At 41.0% G+C, this 16,451-nt stretch overlaps 1 protein-coding gene across 5 annotated transcripts in view; it reads left to right on the plus strand.

Moving 5' to 3' along the window:
- Positions 1-16,451, plus strand: part of LOC140731037 (astrotactin-2-like) — a 1,710,280-nt gene that overhangs the window by 129,231 nt on the left and 1,564,598 nt on the right. Inside the window, exon 1 of one of the 5 annotated variants that reach the window (XM_073052232.1) lies at positions 9,676-9,782. The exons of the other annotated variants lie outside the window; for them this stretch is intronic. The gene's annotated coding sequence lies outside the window, so the exon portion shown is untranslated. Of the gene's footprint in view, positions 1-9,675; positions 9,783-16,451 lie in introns of those variants that run through there. 5 annotated transcript variants of the gene reach the window in all.

Below are 16,451 nucleotides of genomic sequence, written 5' to 3' on the forward strand. Positions count from 1 at the left end.
TTCAGCTGGGATCAGCAGTAACGTCGCGAAAGAGGAAGTTATTACTCCAAGGAAAGTCTCTCCTAACAGACTGTGTAAACATCTAGACTTTCGCAGTACTACTTCTAAGAACTGTTTTTGCATTATCGCTTTAAGAGCTGTTCGAGCTGCCGCACAGCAGCCGACTTCCAGTTAAGTTACCGTAGATTCCGGATTTTAAGCCGCTACTTTTTTCCCACATTTTGAACAGCTTTGAACTTTGCGGCCAATAATCCGAAGCGGCTAATGCATGATTTTTTTCATGCCGCCTCGTAAACATTTTGCCTCATAACAGTAGACCAATAAAATTGATGAGTAGTTCACAGAGGTCCAATGAAATTGTACGATAAATCAAGCGCACTTTCACAATTAAATTATTGTAAATCAGTCATTTGTACTCACCCTCATCAACATGGAAAACACTCGAAGCATTGTGCTGCCTACTTAGTTTAAACTATATTTGTTTTCTGTACTACATCGCGGGATGCTATGACGTCACACCCGGTTTCGCGGTGTCTTGTGGGAAAATGCCGGTTTGCGATGAAACGGGACGGAGGGAGGGAGCGCATTACGCGAGCGGCTTTGGATCTGAGCGAAAACGCTGCTTTTAAGTTAAAGGTGATCAATAACTTTTCCTGGTAGGCTGCAATATATATATTTTTTTACCAGTCGTTAGGAGATATTGGAATGTTGTTCAGTAAAGAAGTATACGCAACGTATATTTAAAAGTAGCCGCGTACGGGCACGGTTCGAAAAAAAGCATTTGCAATATGTATTTGTTTTTGTTACCATATGGATTTAATTAAAAGTTAAAAAAATCCTCACGTGTAATATCTTTCTGTGTAAATATCTCATATTACAACGTGGGACACCTGCGGCCGAAAATCCGGTGCGGCCTAAAATCCGGTGCGGCCTAAAATCCGATGCGGCCTTTACAATTAAAAAATTTATTTTATTTCTAAAATTAGAGCCAGCGGCTTTTAATCAGGTGCGCTCTGTAGTCCGGAATCTACGGTAGTTGTTTGTTTTCTTTTGGTTTTTTTTTAGCAGTGTTTAATAAATGTTTTATTTATTATAAAAAGCCTGTCTCAAATACATATTCATTGTTGCTGGATCATAACAGTATACTGCTTTAACCTGGAAGTGTGACTGGGCCTACTGGGGCTAAATAATTTTAAAGCAGGTGTTAAAGATCATAGAAGGCCAAGTTACGCTTATTTCTCCATAACCTTTTGTGCCAGTTCAATTGAACTAACCTGAACACTGCTGATAGAACTGCTGCAAACTGGGCAAAACTTCCCCTCCAGTCAATCCATTCAAACCTGCCTTTTATTTTAAGGTGGTGCCTGAGAATAGTGGTCTATAATTTCTGAGCTCTAATTGCCTCCCTTGGAGCTGCAAACCTTTTTTGTCTGACTTCCAGTTTCTCCGAAATTAATGGCCACTGTTAAAACTGGTATTTTGGCACAATTGAAGCAAACCCTTCATCAATTTAGCCTCTGATCTCAGGACTTCTGAAGCATGCCCTATCATCCACAAACCCCATTCTCAATCACAAATGATATATTTTGCTTTACGTTCTGAAGGGCACACAAAGTAAAAAATATATTCAAATCACGTTGAATGACGGGGCATGTTTTAATGGTAGGAGTGCAGCTTTTGTCAGTAACACCCTGTTGAAGTTTGTAATTTTTCACTAGAATCAATAGCACACAGCACCAGACAATGACCTGGTAGCCTATAATTGATGTTCTTCTCCTCGCCTTGTCATTTCTTTAGCACCTGTGTGATTTTTTTTACAAGATTGAGTTACTAGCTTGGTGCTCAGCCCAACACCTATGGAAAGCATGCAAGGAGGCAGCTGGATTCGAACCCGGGACCATTCGCCTTAAAGTCTGGTGCTGATGCTGCTGCTCCACCAGCCAGCTGATAGCCAAGAATGCCACACTCCAATTTCTAGGCGCCTGTCTTTCCCCTCACCTAGAGCAGAGGCAATTTTATTGCACAAGCTGCAATGCAGACTGGGATAGATAAACCGGTGAAGATCAGCAATACGCCTGGATTTTCACGGCATTGTTGGACGGAAGTCCATTGTTACGTGCACTCACCACTGAATGCAGTGGTCTAAGTATGTAGAACTCAAGGCCTGGTGCCAGGCAAATAACCTCCCCCTCACGGTCAACAAGGCAAAGAAGGTGGCTATCAAGTTCAGGAGAACTCATACCCCTCTACATCTGTGGCACAGCAGAGGAAACTGCAAGCAATTTCAAGCTCCTGGGAGTGCACATCTCATACGTCTCACGGTCCCAAAACACATCCTATACTGTCAGGAAAGCTCACCAACACCTCTACTTTCTGAGGAGGCTGGACTATGCATATCAATACTCTTGCCCTACTGATGCACAGGAGAGAGGATCCTAACAAGCTGCATCACTGTATGGCATGGAAACTGCATTGCTGCAGACAGGACGTCTCTACACCAGGTAGTTCAAACTGCCCAACGTATCATCGACACCAACCTATCCACCACCAAGGTCATAAATATACATAAAGTTACTGGGAAAGGGCCAGTAAAACCACGAAGGATCCCAGCCATCCTGCTCATGGACCTCCTGTCCCACTTACATAAGGGAGCAGGCTACATGTCATCCACGCCAGGACCACCAGATTCAAAAATAGTTACTTTCCCCAAGCAGTAAGGCTGATAACTCCTCCACTCACCACCTCACCACTCCACATACCCTACCACTACAATCTTATCAATGTCAGGGTCACCTTATGTATCGATACTCCTTTACCTGGTGCCACTTTATGTCTATATGCTATCTTACGCATTTATATTTATTATGTTTTGTTTCATTATTGTGTTCTTTATCTTATTTTCTTGTGCTGCATCCGATCCAAAGTAACAATTATTTTGTTCTCCGTTATGCTTCCTTACTGTAAATGACATTAAACAATCTTGAATCTTGAATTGAATTCCCTCAATGAAATCAATGGAACTGCATTTGAAAGCAAGGTGTAGTTTGCATTTGCATTCATGAAAATAGCATAGCTTGTGTATATGAAGAGATAATCCGATGATTTAAAAAATATATATTTTTGCTGCTAGAAAAATGTTCTTTTCTGATGAATTCTGAAATGCAATTTTGTAAAACCTTGTATAGGCAGTTGATACAGATCCAGGTTCATATTTATTGCATGTAAATCATAACATAGAGTGAAAAGTGTCATTTACATTAACAGCCAGCACACTTGAGGATGTGCTGGGAGCAGCCCGCACATATATATATATACATACATGACATAGTAATACAACTTGTGCAAATTTATAAATGGACTGGAAAAAGTGAGAAACATATCCGTGTAGCAGTCAGTGAAAGATGTTGTGTGGATGAAAGTAGCAAGACTGCAGTGTTAGTCCATTCTGCACAAGTTTCTGACTGAGTTATGTCACTTTTTAGGAAGGTAGGAGGTTTTGGATATAACAATTCTGTGTACTCCTGCAGGCATCTCAGGAAATGTTTCTGCTCACCACATTAATCTGCATTGCGACTGTTGTCTCATGGAAGAACCAGGTCTTTTATTAAATTTTATATTATGTAAGGGGTTGGACATTTCTTCTGTGATGAATGGCAAGGGATCCTAGACACCTTGCCATCTGGTTCACCTTGAAAATTCAGTGTGCGGATATATCAAGAAGAAATCCAGCAAGGAAGTATGGTTTTGTGCGCAACTGATCAGGTATGAGTATGAAGAGAAATTGGGGAAGGCATTGAATGGGACAGGTGGCAGGATGTCGCTGGAAGTGTGTCATTGAGTGTATGAGTGTGAGTACTGGCACTATCAGCAGCCTATCTGGTAGCATTGCATTAACACAGAAGACATTTCTCAAAAAAATGCAAGTGAGGATGATAGAAAAAATTGACTGAGGAGTCTATCTGGTCCACAGCTTTCAAAAAAGATGCAATATACCCAACCTAACTTCACCAGAACTTGATCAAATGTTTCTTTAATTTTGTTTACATGTTTCTACCAGTTCTTCAGGCTGAGGCTCTGAACCCCTGCTTTATTTCCCCTCCAATCTTGCCACCAAATACTTTAAAACTGTATCCTTTTGCTAAGGTACAGAAAGGCCTTCTGATAGGTTCTGTTAAGGTTCTTCCTAATTATGTATATTTTATTCAAGCACTCTCAGGTCTCCCGTCTTCCAAAGGAAACAACTCCAGCTTGGGACACTTTCCGTCTGATCCTTTTTTTTTCTGGTTCTGGCAATGCCATCTGGGTTCTGTCAAGCAATACCACCTTTCCAGCAGTGTAGTGACCAGATGTCAGGGCATTGAGGCAGGGACCCAATCGCAGACCAAGTACTGTGCGCACTGTATCTTATTTGCTGAGTAGCAAATCCAGAGGGGCAACAAAGTCAGCATCAAAGTTCAGGCAGAGATCAAAACATACAGTGAAATTCAAAAGCCAGAATCAAGAAACAGGCTGAGTCGATATTCGGATGGACAGAGTTCTGATATGAATGCTGGAAAGGCTCAGGAAAACTCACTGGCAACATTCAGGTCAAAACACTGGACTAAAATGCACTGAGCAATAAACACAGAGGCAGATGATAGGTGGAGCACAATGAGACAGAAGTGGCAGCAAAACAGGTAATAATGAGAAACAGGTGAGAGGCGGAGTACTGAGTAATACAGGGGCTGGAGTAGAGCAGGAGCGGGGACAGGAGCACATGGGGCATGAAAACAAACAAGAGCACACGGCAATACAAAATCACAGACTGACGGCTAGGGGGAAAACACACAAAAGGACAAAGTTCAACTGGAGGTACTGACACCAGAACTGCAGGATGTTTTCAAGCAAAGGCATTGCCATCCTTGCGCATCCTCCTTGTTTTATTTCTATTTTATGCCTCAGCCAATAAGCAACCTATCTGCCTTCTTTTAAATACCTTTTGACCCATTCTGCTCCCCTTAATGATCTGTGGAGCTCCAAGGTCATCTGCTCCTCCATACTCTCATGATTGACCCATATTCCCTTCTCTTGTGGCACCTCTCCAAATGGGCTTTCTGACATGCCTGTGGATTAGATTCCACTTGGCACTTTTCTGCCCAATTGACCAGAACATCTATAATTTGCTGCAGTCTAAAGCTTTTCTTCTCACTGCACACGGCCAACTTTGTATCATCGGTGAATTTTATTATGCCCTCTACAGTTAAGTCTGCTACAACAAAAATATAGTAGTCAGCTATAAAGTGATCTGTGTGGCTTATCTCAGCAGATAGCCTGCGAAAAAACCTGAGGCAAAGTTTCTGAAGACAGTGGTGACCTTGACTCTCACTGTGAGAGCAGCAAAGACACTGAATTTTGCAGGTAGATCTTTGTCTAGTGTAGGGAAGTGCAGTGAAAGTTCTCAAACTTTTTGCCTTAACTCAGATTTCACCATGACTACTCAATATCATGACAGACTTCAATCAGGTACGAAACAAAAATTTGCTTGGAATACACAGCAAGTCTGAAAGAATCTGTTGGGAGAGAAACCAGAAGACTATTCAATAGAATGAGCATGCTATCCACACTATACATATTGTAATGTATAGGCAGCTCTCAGAAACTATCTTTTTAACTTTACGCTATTGTATATTGTAATCTATTATGCAGTGATCATTTGAGCAAATTTGGATTGTCACTGCCTGTCCAGCTTTCTGTTTTCCCTTTTAGGACCCTTCTTAATATAATCCTTATTGCCCAAGCTTCCATTCTCCTGTTATAATAACCCTTTCAGACTGTCACATGATTGTGAAGCTTCTTGTTTTCTAATAAAAGTTCTATCTCCATGCAAGTTGCTGTTACTATCTGGATCCTTAATGTTGTTGATGACGTCTGCTTCCAAAATTAAAACATTAGGTGGGTAATTTGTTAAAAGCATTGAACTATCTAGTCTTTGTTTTCTGTCAATTTATTAACGTACCAAAGTGAAAAATCTATTCAAGACATACTTGTGAAGAATGGCACAGTTTTTAATTGCTGCTACCTAGCATTTCAAAGGATGCAGGTTCAGTCTTGATCTCCAATGCTGGCAGTCTGAAGTTTGCATGTTAAGAGTGATTCCCAGAGGCTCCAGTTACTTCCAATGTTCCAAAGACATGCTGGCAGCTTAATTCATCTGTAAATTTTACTTTAATGTGTACTAATGGAGTTAGTGATTTAATTTGTTAGTCATTGGTGATTCATTTATTGTGGTCACTTGCACTGATTGAGAATCTTTGTTTGCAAGTCATCTTGACAACTCATCATCATCATCATCATCATCATCATCATTATGTGCCGTGTCGTTTGATGTAGGCGATCATGGTCTATCCATGGCCATGATAGTTTTTAGCAAGTTTTTCTACCAAATTGGTTTACCATTGATCTCTTCTGGGCAGTGTCTTTACAATTTGGGTGACCCCAGCCATTATCAATACTCTTCAGAGATTGTCTGCCTGGCATTAGTGGTCACAGAGCAGGGCTTGTGATATGCACCATCCACCAGCACCTGCTCCCTTGGCTTCACGTGACCCTGATCGGATGGCTAAACAGCTACTACACCTTGCCCAAGGGTGACCTGCAGGCTAGCAGAGGAAAGGAGGGCCTTATACCTCCTTTGGTAGAGATCTATCTCCACACCACCATCCGCTAGACAGGTCATTCCATATGTAAGTGCATTGCGGTAGTGCAAAATGTAAATGACACCAGAATACTGGGAATAATGTTGCAGTTGCGGAGAAAGTGCAGGCAGACAACGAAAGTTAAGGGTGCTGACAAAGTAGATTGAGAGATCATTGTACCAGGGATCTGTTCAAGTGTCTTAGAACAGTGGAGTAGAAAGAACAAGTAGTGGTTCAGGTGAATAAATAAGGGTGGGGGAATATGACCAATGGGATTGCTCTCCAGGCAACGACCGTGAATCCGATGTGTCAAAATATTTTCTGTATTGATACAAGAGGATGCCGATGTCCTTGAAATAAAATGTGGTTGTAGCTTGGAAGTTTTCTAAATCAATAAGTATGGCCTGACTATTACTGAAGATATCCAGAAAGCATGTAATACATTGCTCCGATAAGTTGCATGTTGTTCCCTTCTATTTGGCTGACGTCTGGCTTTGTTCTAAATACACATTTTTCACACGCTCAATGCTGAGTTCCATCCATGTCAGGAATTGCACATGCCCCGGCATATGAAGCATTTAGGATGGCAGGTGCACAGAAATATGAAGGGGATAAACCAGGATTTGGCCATGTAAACAATAAATCAGTGAGTGCAATTCTCACAGGGAACCAGGGTCAATCCGAGGCTCTGTGCTTTTAATGAAGCCTGATATGTTTGATCTCCCAGGTCGTTTGGCATTCTTGGGAAGATACCTCAGACATTTCCTTTGCTGCTGTTTTATTTTTGAAGAAATTCTGCTGTATAGAGCCAGATCAAAGTAACGTAAAAACGTGGACTGATGAACTGCCTTCAGTGCATGCATATTAAGAGAAGGATGGCAGGTGTCAGAGGAAGATGTTGGGACTCTAAATGTGATTGTGCTATTTAAGGCTGCTTTATAATACTCTATAAAGATCATGGTGCTACAGAAAGAAGGAGATGGCACTGTAGTGCTCCCTTATGGAACACCATGTTATTTCAGAAGCAACGCTATTGAAAATTTCTATTCACATTTCTCTCAGTTGCTGACACTTGGACATGCAACTAAGAGCTTCTCAACCAGGCCTTAAAGGCACACACACACAACGACCAGCATTTTTCCAGCAATAGAAGATTCCAATTTAGATATGGATCATTTTGGTTTTAATTTTAAAGGTGTAAGTGTTACTGGTAAAGTCAATATTTATTATTGTGCATCTTATTGTCCTTGAGGATGTGGTGGTGAACCACCATTAACTGCTTGCAAGCTTTCTAGTTAAGGCACATCAATATTATATTGAGAAAGAAGTTCAAGGGTTTGGTCCCAGTGATCAGAGTTCTTTCCCTCTCTATATATATTTTGTTTTAAAAAGAGAACTTATTTGTCTGGGCAGACAGCACCCCTTTAAAACAGAGATGTTGATCCTCAGTGAACTACTTACTCTTGACTCCTATGTTTTGAATAGGCTGGGTGGATCAAACCAAATGACCCAAACCAATTTGAATGTCCAGGAACTGTGGTAATAAGCATACAAACACAACAAAGGAAATTAAGCCTAATTTATTATCATAAAACAGAAAGTACAAATAAACTACACTAAATACGTACTAAGTTACAAAGATTTTACATGCTTCAAGCTCACAAAGAACTAAAGTGTCACTTGGAGTTGTTCAGATTTTCATCTAATATTTTACAAAATGTAATTACACCACAACATAATTCTGGCTGCAAGATTCTCACTTGCCTGAATTTCCTTGACCAAAAACAAGCAACATCCCATCAAACTTCTGTTTTGCACCTTATGTCTGATGGAGGTGAATCCATCTCCCATTTTGATGGACTCTGATCCAATGGAAGATCATCAGTGTGGCTTTGTTACCTCCAGACTTAAATGTTCCCTTGCTCTGCAGCCAAGTCAGTCTACCATGTCCATGATTTTTAGCTGAATGAGAAGTTTCCTGTCCTGATTGTAACTTTAGGAACAGCTTCACTCACTACATTGACTCCCAGTCTGTCAAGCTCTTTGAAAAAATTTTTGCAAATGCTGTATATCAGAATAAATAGAAATTGTTGGAAACGGTCAGACAGCTTCTGCAGGAAGAGAGAGACGAAATTTTACAGAGCTGGGACACTTGTCAGAGTTGTTCTATTTAAAAGTCTTTTATCCAGAAATATTTATTCATGCTATTTTTTCCTCCAGATATTGAGAGTTTTCAGCATTTTGTTTCTATTGTCCTTAATTCTGAGCCTTCATCAAGTCTTGTGCCACTTCCTACCTCTATTGTTCTCTCCAAACAAACAGTTTTCCAAGCTTTCACCAGCTTCCATTCCTGGACTTCTGAATATGTCTAGGTAAATTTCTTCCCCTTGATTAACTGTGCCTTCAAATTCTTGGCCTTTAATTTGCTCTTATTCTCTCCCAAGCTGATTGTATAAACCATTGCCTTTAAAAGAATTTTTCTCTCAGTTGTCCTGCTATCTATCTGGTAGCTTGGTGGGAGATTTTTTCAACGTCTTGTATGTTTCCAAATGTGAAAGATGTTACACAAGTGCAGTTATCTTCTTTTGGAAAACAACTTTGCTCATGCAGATCCTTATCCCAATGGTGCACAAACCATCAGAAATGTAAACGATTACCATCTGAGCCTTGGGGTTTATTAATTTCTTAAAACAAATGTCTTCTGGAATTGATCCTAATTTACAAAGTTGCTTGAAGTAGCATTTTAAGAAAATTTATGCAAAAATACTTAAAGAGCTAAAAAGCTACGGCTTACTTATCTCAGGCATATTTTTAATTGTACCCTGTGGTAGTGCTGTGGAAAATGGAGAAAAAAATCTCCATTACTTCTGGGAAAGTGAGGATGGAAAATGCATTGATGGGTTTGTTGGTTTGATATATAAGGTAGAGATGCACTGGTTAGAAGGGAGCATGCTGGGAAAATCCCATCTTGAGTCCTACTCTCTGTTACAGCTACTGAAAAACAGCATGCTATGCTGATGGCTTGGTAAGCACACAGCAGAATTGTCTCTATTTGTGAGAAGAACAGAAGAGTAAAGTGTTTCCGGAAAGTACATACTTCAGTTCATGGTGAGTTAAATTAATGGCTTTCTCCACCACACCTGGTGAAGCAGACTATACCATCAGTCTTGAAGTGAGCTCCAATCCCACATTATCTGACTCTCTTCAACTAAAGGTGAATTCTCGTTCTTCCAATTTGTTTACCTGTTTGGTGCTTTCTCTGTAGTTGCGAGATTATATTCTGCATCCTGTTTTTCTCTTTAATGCCTTGAAGAGTTTGTGTATGGCATGATTCGACTGAATGGCACAGAAAGAAAAACTTTTCACTCTTTTGTGGTGCTTATGACAATAGTAAATCAATACCAATTTGTATTTCACTCATGCCGTCAGTGGCCCTCTTTGCCACCGAGGACACCTTTATGAGGCAGTGCATGAAAAACCCAATATTCACTATTGAAGACCCTCACCATCCGGGACATGCCCTTTTAATGTTACTACTTGCTACAAAACCACAAATTTTAAGACATATGTCATTGAAAATAAACCTGATTCTGGTTCCTCGTTTCTGCTAAGCCATGACAATCAAAGTTGCCAAGGGGGAGAGTGTTGCCTTTCAGTAGCCCTGCACACTTGCTTAGCACTGGTTGTGAAGCATCGACACTGAATTATTTTCATTCTTCATTAGGTTTTCCCCAACAATATTCTCCAGCTGCTGCCCTATTTCCACATCCAGTTCAATTGTTCCTCTGCAACACATACAACACGCTGGAGGAACCCAGCAGGCCGGGCAGCATCCGTGGAAACGAGTAGTCAACGTTTCGGGCCGAGACCATTGTTCCTCTGCCATCTGATTTCTGAATGGACATTGAACCCACGAACATGACCTCACTGCTTTTTTATTTTTATTTTTGCACTACTTATTTAAATTAATTATTTAAATATATATGTATTTATATATAAATGTATTTATATATATATACACCATAATTCGTGTTTTATTTTCTACTATTATGTATTGTATTGTACTGCTGATGCAAAGACAAGAAATTTCATGACATCTGTGGGAATGTTCTGCCACAGACTGCTGTGGAAGCCAAGTCCATGGGTATATTTAAAGTAGAAGTTGATAGTTTCCTGATTGGTCAGGGCATCAAAGGTGTATGGGTTTGTGTGGGATCTGAGATCAACCATGATGGAATGGTGGAGCAGATTCGATGGGCTGAATGGCCTAATTCGGCTCCTTTGTCTTTTTCTGGTGATGATAAACCTGATTCCGATTCTGATTGTTGGTGGTGGGTATAGGAACTCAAAGCCAGGAATAAAAGTATCTGCTAAACTTATTTACTACCCTTGAATATTATGTATTTACGTCTGGTGTGATTAGATTATGAGCAAATTCCCAACCTAAAAAGAAATCACAGGCGAAATGGAAGGGAAACAAATCACTGCCTCAACTCACAACATCTTATCAGTTTGCTCACAGACTTTTCTGCTCTCTGGTTTGCCAGTCTTGTTAATTAGTGACTGGTACTTGCTGCAGTTTTACACGACATTCCCTTTGAGAAGGCATTGGCATCAAGTGTACTGTTCAGGCAATCAGCAACGGTTGTGTTTACTCAGCCAGCTCTTTGAATTTGATTATTTTTGACCAGGATCTACAATATAAATGGAGAAAGGGCAAAGTAACAAGACAAGGTTGACAGGGTTGAATTTAAATAATTTGCCTGCTGTCGGTGTAGTGGTAGATGCCAGAGGTGTAAGTAAGGGCAAGTTGTACACTCGTCTCCTGGGTTTTTTGGCTTTCAACCTGTGATTCTGATAATTGATTTTTCAAGAAACAATGAAGACAGACGGAATTCCTCCACAATAGATTTTAGGCTAATTTCCTTGGCTAAACTTGTCTTAAATCTATTTCTCAGTTGTAAGCTAGATTGCTGAGTAAGTTCAAAGCAAATTAATTATCAAAGTACATATATGTCACAATATCGAATCATGAGATTCATTCTCTTGCAGGCATACTCAGTAAATCCAATAGCTGTTGGGTGACTGCACCCAACAGGGTGGACAAACAACCAATTTTCAAAAACAACAAAAGAAGAAATATAGTAATAAATACATAAGTGTGTCCATAGTTCAGTGACGGGGCGAGTGAAGCTGAATTAAGTTATCCCCACTGCTTCAAGAGCCTGGTGGTTGAGGAGTAATGAGTGTTCCTGAATCTAGTGATGTGAGTCCTGAGGCTCTTCTACCTTCTTCCTGATGTCAGCACTGAGAAAAGAGCACAACCTGGGTGGTGGGGATCCCTGATGATGGATGCTGCTTTCCTGCGACAGGGCTCTGTATAGATGTGCTCGACGGTGGGGAGCACTTTTCCCATGATGGACTGGGCCGTATTCACTACTTTTTGTAGGACTTTCGATTCAAGTGCAATGGTGGTTCCATACCAGGTTTGATGCAACCAGTCAATATACTAACAAGAGAAAATCTGGAGATGCTGGAAATCTAAGCAATGCACACAAAATGCTGGATAAACACTGCAGGCCAGGCAGCATCTATGGGTTTCAGGCCGAGGCACTTCATCAGTCCTCTAGCATCTTGTGTGTGTTCCAGTCAAAATACTTTCTACCACACATCTATAGAAACTTGTCAAAGTTTTAGATGTCATGCTGAATATTTGCGAACTTCTAAGAAAGTAGAGGCACCGCTATAACTTTATAACTTCCTTTATGCTTCCTTTATAACTGCACCTATGTACTAGGTCAAGGATAGGCCCTTCGAAATGATAGCGCTAAGAAATGTAAAGTTGCTGACCTTCTCCACCTCTGATCCCCTGATGAGGACTGGATCATGGATCTCTGGTTTCCTCCTCCTGAAGTTAATAATCAAGGCACAGGTCAGGAGTGTAATGGAATACTTGCCACTTGCCTGGATGAGTGCAGCTCCATCAACACTCAAGAAGCTTGACACCATCAGTACAAGGCAACCCATTTGATTGGTACCCCTTCCACAAGCATCCATTCCCTCCACCATCGACAAACAGTTGCAGCAATGTGTACTATCTACAAGATGCACAGCAACAACACACCAAAGTTCCTAAGGCAGCACCTTCCAGACCCACGACCACAACCATCTAGAAGGACAAGAACAGCGGATATCTGGGAATGCCATCACTTGGAAATCCCCCTCCAAGTCACTCACCATCCTGACTTGGAAACATGTCGCTGGGTTAATATCATGGAATTCCTTCCCTAGCAGCACTATGGGTGTACCTACACCTCAGGGACTGCAGTGGTTCAAGAAAGCAATTCATCACTGCCTTCTCAAGGGCAACACATTGATAGGCAATAAATGCTGGCTTGGCTGGCGATGACTGCATCACATAAATGAATAAATTTTTAAAAAATCAGCTCCTTGTTCTTGCTTACATCAAGTGAAAGGTTGATGTTGTGGTAAAACTCAGCCAGATTTTTAATCTCATTCCAATATGCTGATTCGTCACCACCTTTCATTAGGGCAACAACAATGATGTTTTCATCAAACTTAAATATGGCATTGGAGCTGTACTTAGCTTTACAATTATAAGTGAGCTAAGCGCACAGCCCTGTAGTTCACCTATGCTGATGGGGATTGTGGAGGAGATGTTGTTATCAATCCTAAATGACTAGGATCTGCAAGTGAGGAAACAGAGCATCCAATTGCACAAGGAAGTATTGAGGTACAGGTCTTGAAGCTTATTGATAAGCTTTGAGGGGATGATATTATTGAATGCTGAGCTGTAGTCGACAAAGTGCATCCTGATTTATGCATCTTTGCCGTCTAGATGTTCCAGTGTTGAGTGAAGAGCTAACAAAATGACATCTGCTGTGGACCTGTTGTGCTGGTAAGCAAAGCAGAGTGCATCCAAATTGCTTCTCAGGAGTTGATAAGTTGCGTCACCAACCTCTCAAGCACTTTGTCATTGTGAATCTATGTGCTACTGAACAATAGTGATTGAGATAGGTTACCACATTCTTCTTAGGCACTAGTATAACTGTAACCTGCTTGAAACTGGTGGGTACATCAGACGGCCAAAGCGAGAGGTTAAACCTCTTAGTGAACATTCCAGTGAGGTGATCAACACAGGTCTTTAGTACGCAACCAGGTACCCCATCCGGGCTGGATGCCTTCTGTGGGTTCAATCTTCTAAAGGATGCTCTCACATCAGTCTTGGAGACTGAAATCGCAGGGACATCAGAGGCTCCAGGAGTTTCTGAGGTTTTCTCCATCTTTTGATGGTCAAAGTAAGCACAGAAGGCATCGAGGTCATCTGGAAACAAAAACCCGGTTGTTACCAATGTCACTTGATTTCATTTTGCAAGAGGTAATAACATTAAATCCCTGCTACAGCTGTTGAGAATCCTTCAGCGATCCAAGTTTAGTTTAGAATTGCCATTTGGCCCATGTGATGGATTTCTAGAGAACATACTTGGACCTCTTGGATCTTATTTGGTTGCCAGACCTGAAAGCCACTGATCTGGTCCTCAGCTGATTGCGGATCTCGTGATTCATCCAGGACTTCCAGTTGAGGAAGACTCTGAACGATTTTGTGGGGACACACTCATCTACAATTGTTTTTATAAAGTCCATGGCAACCATAGTGTATTCATTCAGATCCTCTGATGAGTCTTTGAACATGGCCCAGTCAACGACTTGAAGCAATTGCGTAGCCGCTCCTCTGCCTCTGGCGACCAACTCTTTCTTGTCCTTGTTTCCGGAGCCTTGCTCTTTAGCCTCTGCCTGCATGCAAGTGGGAAAAGGACAGCGATGTGATCAGATTTCCAGAAATGAGGTCTGGACGAAACAGTATGCATTTCTTATCATAGTATAGAAGTGGTCTAGTGTGTTGGGAGCTCTTGTGCTACAGGTTATATACTGATGGTAACTGGGCTGAGATTTCTTCAGACAAGCTTGTTTGAAGTCCCTGACAATGATTTGAAACACTTTGGTGTGGACTGTTCCTTTTTTGGTGATGGCAACATGCAGTATCTCAAATGCCTGACTACATTCGATTGTTGATGGTGCATAACCTGAGCTCAGGATCACAGAACAGAGCTCTCTTGCTAGGTAGAATGGTCAGCACCTAGTCATTAGATTTTCCATTTTGGGGGGAAAGAAAATGGCAAAACCACCACATCAGAGCACCACAGAGAGTTTATTGTAAACACTCACCCCAATCTTTTACCTTTCTCGAATCAGCAGTTCAATCTACCCTGTGTATCGAGAAGCCTTTGGGTCTGAATGTAACAATGCACATAATATTCAAGGATGGCTTTTGCTGAATATCATAAATGAATTTGCAAAATAGTTTCTCTTTGAGAATGCATTGGTATTGGTAGAGGCATTGGCCTGTGAAATACATTTTAGAAAACACTGTAATAAAACCAAATGAGAATGGAAAGGCTTTTCTATTCCCAACACAATATGTTACCATTAGAATTTTCAGTAAAGTTGTGGTTATGTGATATTTTTATTCACAGCTAACTGTAAAATGTCTAAGCAATACATTTATAAATTGGTGTGTTTTGTAGGTAAATCTTACATACAGGTACTGCCCCCTCACCGGGCCCATGTGAAAACTTGGCTCATCAGGTGGCTCTGCTAACAGCCGCGGGACTCAGCGATGAGAAGGCCACCTTTCATAAACAATATACGTCTAGGGTTGGTATGATAGGGGTTCAACCAAACAGGGATGTCGTGATGTTTCGATGAAAGAAACTTTGATTTGAGCTAATGCTGTGTAATACTGCTCATATACATTTGTTGGTCAGCATGAAATAACAGATCGTACACCGCATAAAATTTTAAAGGTAGTATATTTACGTATTTCAGTTTTATGGAACAGTTAGTCGGAAAAAGAAAAGAAAAATAAAAGGGCCCATTACAGTTAACCCAGCCCAAATGTGTACATAAGGTTGGATCTCATCTTGACATTGCCCTTTCTAATCACGTGTCGGACCCACAGTCTGCGTAAAAGCACACACCACATTCCGAACTTCACTTTAAGCTATCTTGAAGCAGCAGGCTCTCTCTTGGAAGTATTGGCCCTTCCTCTTTGGAGCAATTCATCTGCACAAACCACTTCATTCAACAGGGACCCTCTTACCCCCAGCATTCTCAGCCATTTTTTGTCCTGTCCTCTCCAAAGCTCCTGCGAAAAAAACCCGTGAACTACATTGTCCGTCACAAAACTCTCTCCATGCCACTCTCTGGGACTTTATCCCAATTCTGCCATCCTGATCGGCTGACACAATGTTCCTAAGTTGAACGTCATAACCCCTTACCTTTTAGCCAGAACCAAAACATCCTAAAAGCAGGACGCACTGCTTTTATAGAACTGCTAAGATGAAATACCTACGTCACAGCAGTAAAAATTTTAACCAGGATATTACACAGGTTTACATATTCTTATCATTTTCTAAATGATTTTCTTTTTCCAAATATTATCTAACGAGTTATTGAACATTTCATTTGAGTGATCAGTTGTAGCTTAAGGATGAGATTCAGCACTTCATTTGGAGTATCACATGGCACAGCTATTAGGCAGCTGCTTCACTGTACCAGACACTCGGGTTTAATCATTGACCTCAGGTGCTGTCTGTGTGAAGTTTGCATATTTTCCCTGTATCTGTCTGGATTTTGCTGTATGGTCTGCTTACCTCCCATTACCAGAAGGGTGGAAGTTTAATTGATCACTATAAA

Source organism: Hemitrygon akajei, chromosome 7, assembly GCF_048418815.1.
Source record: "Hemitrygon akajei chromosome 7, sHemAka1.3, whole genome shotgun sequence".
NCBI lineage: Eukaryota > Metazoa > Chordata > Chondrichthyes > Myliobatiformes > Dasyatidae > Hemitrygon > Hemitrygon akajei.